The sequence below is a fragment of the Caretta caretta genome, chromosome 11, assembly GCF_965140235.1.
Source record: "Caretta caretta isolate rCarCar2 chromosome 11, rCarCar1.hap1, whole genome shotgun sequence".
NCBI classification, from domain to species: domain Eukaryota; kingdom Metazoa; phylum Chordata; order Testudines; family Cheloniidae; genus Caretta; species Caretta caretta.
Window position 1 is genome coordinate 30,458,411 of NC_134216.1, and position 7,938 is coordinate 30,466,348.

The following is a 7,938-nucleotide window of genomic DNA, read 5'->3' on the forward strand; positions in this document are numbered from 1 at the left end:
ACCTCATTTCTAACTCGCTGCTCTGCAATGAGTTCTCCATAACTTTTCAAAGTGTAAAGACACAAGAGGCAGCATTCTCTACTGGACAGAGAACTGGTCTGGGAGTCAGGATACCTGGGATCTAATCTCAGCTCTGACACTATCCCGCTGTATGACATTAAGCAAGTCATGTCACTTCTCTGTGCTTCTGTTCCCTCCTACTCTTCATGTGTTCTGTCCGTTTAAATTGCAAACTCCTCAGGGCAGGAACTGTCTCTTATTATATGTTTATAGTTCATCTAGTACAATAAGACCCTGATCTTAGTTAGGGTCTCTAGGCACTAGTAAAGTACAAATAATAAGTTGAAGAACAATAGGGAAAAGAGGCAAAAATACAGTTGTATGGATAAACTCAACTTCCCAGATTCTCCATTGTTTGGGGTGGGATCGTTCTAAGTATATGCATAATTTGGTATCTCCATGCTTAGTAAAGTTAGTGGGTTTTGAGAAAACTGTGAAGTTCTCTGTGGGAATTTGGCCAGTAAGCAAATGACAGATATTTACAATTTTAAATCAGCTTAAAGTTTTAATGAAATAAGTTTGAATCAAACAATTCATGCATCAAAATAAAGAAATTTGATTGTGAAACTTTTGCTGGCTACACAGATCCTAAGACGTGCATAGCAACTCAGGCTTTGGTCATAGAAAGGCTCAGGGTCTGCAGACATCTTAAGGTGCACATGGGATAGCAGCTCCAACAGAGGATTTTAGCTCCCGCTCTGGCTAGCACAGAGCTTGAACGTCTGACACAACCCACACAGACTCTATACTGTGTGTTTGAATCATAAGGGCATTGTGAAGTCTCCGTTATATCCCATTTAATTACAATGGTGCCAATTCTGCAAATCTTGACTCACAGGAGTAGTCCTTACTTATCGTTAGAGCATTCCACATTGGGTTACAACAGGAAATCACAATTATGGAATATCGTACCATTTTTTACACACACTGTTCAACGTAGAACTGCACACTAAATGCAGGAGGCCTCCCTTCCCTGCCCTTCTCTCCCGCCTTCTCAGTAGTTTATAAAGTGAATACACACCAGGCAGGAGAATCTGAAATGGGAGTAGAATAAGTTGGTGCCTTTCTCAGGCTAGCAGCCTTCCTAGAGTCAAGGGAGCAGCAGCAACACATAAGATAAGGAAGGTGTCTCCTCTCTCCTTCCACTATGCAAAGATCTATTCCCCTTTTAGCTTTCCCTTCTTTCCAGGAGAATGGGGGAGATGGAGACCTCTTGCTGTCAGTTTTAGGGAGAGTGGGAGATAGAAGAGGCATCATCCCTCTCCTTCCATGCTCACCCAAAACTTCCCTCTGTCCTTTGGAATTCCAATTGGCAGAGGAAAGGAGGATATTGCTCAAACATAAAACAAATCATGAGTGAGGCTACATACACACTAAAAATGTGACATTAGCTTTAAAATCATGAGATGTCTTTAAGTTTGGTTCTTTTCATTTGCTTCTGTTTTTGAGCCTTTAAGGCCTGGTCTACACTTGGAAGAGGGAGGAGGGGATCGATCTAAGTTACACAATTTCAGCTACTTGAATAACATAGCTGAAGTTAACGATTTAGATCTACTCACCACGGTGTCTTCACTGCGGTGAGTCGACAGCTGACACTCCCCCATTGACTCCGCCTGCGCCTCTCGCGCCGGTGGAGTACAGAAGTCAATGGGAGAGTGCTTGGGGGTCGATTTATTGCATCAAGACTAGACATGATAAATCAACCCCCGCTGGATCGATCTCTGCCCACTGATCCAGCAGGTAGTATAGACATAACCTAAGATGATGTTTTCAAGCTTTTTTCTGAAACCATGAGGACTAGAAACATTTTTTTTTAAATGAAAGCTGAGATTCTCATGTATTCTCATATCTCCAGGAGCAGGGGCTTTAAGAAAAAACACCAAATATCATGAGAGTTAGCCACACGGAGAGTTAATTTAGGAAGGTTAAGTGGAGAATGCATAACCAGTTGGGACGGAGTGAGAAAAGGATGAAAGGATAGAAGAGGGAGCATAGAAGGGGACAGAGAGGAAGACTGGAGAGAATACAGAAGGGAGTAGAATGGAGAAGCTGGTGAACAGAGGGGAAACTCAGATGGAGTGAGGGAAGAATAAAGTTAATTATATGGAAAATGAAGGACTAAGTAAAAAATGGAGATGGAAGTAAAGAAAAAAAGTGGATTGAGGGAGGAAAAGAAGAGAAAACAATAAACTCAGGAGACATAGTGACTAAAAATGTATTTTTGTATAGAAATTCAAGTACCAAAGTATTACAAAGAAAATAAACAGTAATGTTTGATATAGATGTCAGGAAAAAAGACAGGAGGATGTGGCTTAAGAGAACTTGCAGTTGATGAGACTATTCTTACAGATAGGATTTTACATCCGTTCTAGTGTTAGATGCTGGGGCTCACTAGCTTTAGTGGTATCGGCTTAAATCACCATATGACCCATCATGTCAAACACCAAAATTGATCAGCTCCCCTCCCTTTGAACTCCCTTAACCATGGCTTCTCCAGCCGTGATGATCCCTCCCAAAATACATGCACACACTTAGAAACCTTTGAAATTGCACATGGCAAGTGTGCACACACACAAAATAGGATCAATCTAATCCCCACGTGCAAACACAATATCTCACTGAACACAGGCAAGAGTAGAACTCAAAATGAGGCATCTCCATTCCAAACATCACAATACCTCACCATAAGTTTTTTAAAATATACTGTTCCAAAGCATTAAGCATATTACACCTGCCAGAGGACAGATCTAACAATTGCTTCTTGCAGTTCTAGCAATTTTCTTCCATACAAGAATTAAACTATAGCCCACACCCATCAACATACCAAAAGCCGTCTTTGTGTTCATTGTATGATACATTCATTATAAAACAACTTGTAATGTAAAGCTTGTCCTTCCTCCATTAACTGAAATGTGTTAACAATTTCTGTGTATCACACATTTCTTAATTTTAATAAAAATCTTATAAACTGCTCTCTATTTAAAGGTTAAACAGTTTAATCTTCTAGCAAAAGAAAAAAGAATACTAAGGGCAGTTAGGGTAATTACAGTAACATGGCTCTTCCTGCTAAAATTATTTTCTCAGCAACAGCATATTATATTATCCATAGTGCTATAATACAATACTGGTAGTTGTCAGTGAATGTTGTCCCAAAGAGAAATTTGCCTGCGCTTCTATGGTGTTATACAAAAGACAGGGCTTTTAATATTTCTTTTTTATCCACAAACTGCAAGGAACATTTAGTAATCTACTGTACCAGAAAGTTGCTTTATCTAAGTTACTAAGAAGAAGTGGGACAATGAAATGGATAACCTCCTAACAACTAACCTCTGTGATTTTTCACTGAATTTGCCCCCTTTGTTCTGGAAAAAAACTATTCTGAAATCTAGAAACCTGATCCTTTCCTTTTCTAGATCTTTAAATATCACCTGAGTTTTTATTGTGTTTTTCTGTTTTGTTTTTTTTTGGGGGGGGGGGGAGAGAGATACTCCCACTACTTTAAACAATTCAGTGTGCTAGAACTATTATCTTGACAGTGTTCTAAATATGAATTCAACCAAAGAGAAATAAAAATAATTTGAAGACACTTCATATAGACTTCAGTAAATCTGATCTATTTCACACAGATTATATATTCATACAAGAAACCAAAAAAAGAAGAAAAATTAAGATGTTAGACTCACTAGTATTGTAATTTTATAGTATCTTTACAGTAGTTAATAAACAGATTTTGAATATTATTGCATATGAAAAATCTTGTGGTCTCTACCACATTACTACAGAGGGCAGCAACAGACAACAGAGTTCTTTAGCATTACAGAGGAAATGTTAAACATTTCTAGTAAACAAGGGAGCTAAAGAGAAATTCATCCTTTAGGCAGACCAGAAATTTTAGCTAGAATGAAGTCAAAGATTGTTTATTATACATTTAATCCTTCTTTAGATGTTAATAGGTAAATGGATTTGGAAAGGGTTAGGGAAGCCTGGATTGTTTAACAAGTTAAGCCTGACTCATTCTGTCAATATATCAAATCCAGATTTAAAAAATAAGCACAAACCATGAGTCACAACATATGAATCAGACCATATGGTAGCAAGTGAAATAAAGTCTAATGTTTTTTCTTTTGAGGTTTATACTCAGAATTTTTTGTTTTGATTTCACCCTGTCTCTTAACAGACGAGTGAACAAACAAAAACAAAGACCCCAAAACTATGTTTCCATTACAACTTCAAGGCAGGCATAGTGCACAATTTGCTGCAAGGATATAGAAGTTCAAGCCAGAAAAAGTTATCCAATTTGGTAAATGTAAAAGACTTATTTATAATTTTGTTTCAATGGTAAAAACTCTTTGAGGGAAGGGATGTGAAGACTGAAGCCTTTAGTTATTAACGTTGGTCACATATTCCTAAGGATCTGATTGCACATGCAAAGGAGGGCAGCAAAGGTCTTACGATCAAAAGGGAAAAAAATGACTGACAACACTGAGCTAGTTTAAAAGAACTAATGGAATAATTAGTCCCCAAAAAGACTAAAAAGACTGAAGAATTCATGATGTCATAAAAAGCTGAGCTACTTAAATTGGATTAGAAAATAAAAATGACACGAACATTGTAAATATTCACAGATCACATCATTGACGTGTAATGTGCCGTTAAATGATGTCAAATTAAAGAGGAAATTACATGTGTAAGAACTAGGAAGAATAAAGGGAAGACATTTTAAAAATGCACAGTTCTTCAAGTGAAAACCCTCATCATATATCAGAGCTGATCACTGCATGGATAAAGAAATGATGGGAAGGAAGTATAAAATAAAATACGGAAGAGAAAACACAGGTAAAAAATCTCTATTTAAAATCTATGAGGAATGGCAGTTAACTTCAGTGAAGAGTGCAGCCTCTCTGATGGATGTGTTTCTTTGTAAGATTGTCCCTAAACAAGACTATTCTAAGTAGCTCTAAGCTACTTCATTGAATTCTGTTAGAATTAGCTCTAAATTATTACAAAAATCTAGCAACCAAGTATACTTTTAAAAGGGATGTTACACTGACAAGGGAAAAGGGATTTTGCTCACATTGTAATTTAAAATGTTCTAGAATTAATATGCTGGTACATGATTCAATGGGAATGTTAAGACAGCATTTAGAAACCCTGTTTGCTTCTGCGCTCGTAAAAAGCCATAAGAGATAGCTTAGTGGTCTACATATCAAGTCTGAAATATCTAGTGTCTGTGGAAGCGCAGGATCAAACCCTCGGGTGGAGTGACACAGTTCTCCAACTATTAAAAGTGGACCAATTCATCCATAGAGTTCACTGTGTTAGGGTCTTTCAGATGAACTCAAAAAGAAGACCCTGTTCTTGGCACCTGTCTTCCATGAAGGAGACTGCCCCTGAGTTTTAGCCAGAATGTTTCCTCTCCCTCTTATTGTGCTGTGCCACTTCCCACTCACCCACTTTCCCTGTGCCCTATAGTTGACTGCATTTAAAAAGTGATGTATACACCTATCTTTTCAAGTACTCTGGGATTCTTAAGGATGAAAGGCACTATATAACTTATTGTAAAAATATTGTGTCATCTTCACATAATGACTAGCCTCGTCTCTATCTCTGTGCACTTTAGGAGAATGTATGAAAAATCACACAAAATTAAGAAAATCCAAATTACTGTTGTTCTCATTAACATTTTAGTTTATACAGATACTTTAAGTCTGGGTTGCCAGTGGTTATTAAAGATCTGATAGCACTTTTTATAAGAGTGAGGTTGGCATCCTCTGTATCTTAGCCCAATTCAAACTTGGGTAACTAAATTTTTACTACTTAAATTCATCATGAAATTTCAAACAAATGTGGAATTTGTTCTCCATTTCCAGTGGCAAACTGTTGTTCAGTGTTCATGGACTTACCTTCAGTAGTTAGGACCTGATTCTGCAGGTCTAACTGCCCTCAGAATCAATGTGAGTTGAGGGTGCTAGCATTTTCAAGAAGTGCTCAGCACGTTACAGAATCGCAATAATTACTAGGTAATTATTCGGGCCCTACCAAATTCATGGTCCATTTTGGTCAATTTCATGGTCATAGGATTTTAAAAATCATAAATCTCATGATTTCAGCTACTTAAATCTGAAATTTCAGAGTGCTGTAATTATAGAAGTTTTGACCCAAAAAGGAGTTGTGGCAAGGAGCGGAGGGTCGCAAGGTTATTGTAGGGGGGTTGCGGTACTGCTGCCCTTACTTCTGTGCAGCTGCTGGCAGTGGTGCTGCCTTCAGAGCTGGGCAGCTGGAGAGCGGTGGCTGCTGGCTGGGAGCCCACCAGCAGCAGCGCAGAAGGAAGGGTGGCCTGGCACCTTTACCTCTGCACTGCTGCTAGCAGGGCGCTGCCTTCAGAGCTGAGCGCCCAGCCAACAGCCGCCACTCTCCGGCCGCCCAGCTCTGAAGGCAGCATAGAAGTAAGGTTGGCAATAGCACGACCCCCCTAAAATAACCTTGTGACCCCCCCCGCAACTCCCTTTTGGGTCAGAACTTCCAGTTTGAGAAATGCTGGACTCCCCCATGAAATCTGTATAGTATAGGGTAAAAGCACACAAAGAACCAGATTTCATGGGGGAAGACCAGATTTCACAGTCCGTGATGTGTTTTTCATGGCCGTGAATTTGGTAGGGCCCTAGTATTATACACATCTGAAATGGACTAGGATACAAGGGAGAAACACCCATGCCCTTATAAAAAGTGTCCTGCAATCTTTAATGATCATAGATGACCATGACCTCAGTTTTGTATTATATCTGTAAGATATATATTTATTGTCTGGTCAGACATAAAGTCATTTAGAAATGCAACAAATATTTTAATCATACTATGAATACTAATTTTGATTTTCTCACTTTTGTATGCTAAATTAAAATGTTACCTTTTATATCATTCTTTATAGACTTCAGTGGGGCTCCCTGTTGGCATAGGGGTCCAGACACTGATGCAGCTACAGTGCCAGGATGTAAATTTAACTGCAAAAAGCAAGAGAAATATACAAATGAACAAAAATGAGGAGGGAAGAGGTAGAAGGGTTTCCGTAATAAGATGGCAGATTGTTCACTAAGTCATTTATACAATGTGGTGGTGCCGTTTATACACAGAGGCACTCAGATATACATGTTTCAGAGTAGCAGCCGTGTTAGTCTGTATTCGCAAAAAGAAAAGGAGTACTCGTGGCACCTTAGAGACTAACCAATTTATTTGAGCATAAGCTTTCGTGAGCTACAGCTCACTTCATGGGATGCATCCCATGAAGTGAGCTGTAGCTCACGAAAGCTTATGCTCAAATAAATTGGTTAGTCTCTAAGGTGCCACAAGTACTCCTTTTCAGATATACATATTATATATGCAAGGAGTGTATGTAATGTGTATATTTATTATAGCCTCAGGGATATTTGAATGAACGAGATGACAACAAACGGTCTTTAAATCCAGCAGTCCTTTCATCTAGCCAGAAGCTTCATACAGCCCTGCCTGTCTTCCCCTAGGGCTGGCTACAGCCAAGATTATTTTCCATCATTTAACATTTCCCCAACAGTGCCAACTTCCTCTGTTCCCAGAGGGGGCGGGGGTGTGACCGCTGCTTTTCCCCAGGCCCCACTCCCACTCCACCCCTTCCCCCAAATCACCAACCCCGCCCTACCTCCACCCCTGCCTCTTCCTGCTCCGCCCTCACCCCACCTCTTCCTGACCCCACTCCTCCCTCTTCCCCCTCAGCACCTCCTGCACGCCGCTGAAGCACCCATGGAGTCGGCGCTTATGCTTCAGAGGACAACTGACTTTTCTGTGTCTTTTTTTTTTTAGTAAATTACTTACTGTTTGCAAAGGAAATGCTTTAAACTGCTCCTT

The 7,938-nt window shown here is 39.4% G+C and overlaps 1 long non-coding RNA gene across 1 annotated transcript in view; it reads right to left on the minus strand.

Moving 5' to 3' along the window:
* Window positions 1-7,064, minus strand: part of LOC142068445 (uncharacterized) — a 34,298-nt gene extending 27,234 nt beyond the window's left edge. Inside the window, exon 1 of the long non-coding RNA XR_012664276.1 lies at window positions 6,968-7,064. This is a non-coding gene — a long non-coding RNA (uncharacterized LOC142068445). The remainder of the gene's footprint in view (window positions 1-6,967) is intronic.
* Window positions 7,065-7,938: the final 874 nt, after the last annotated feature.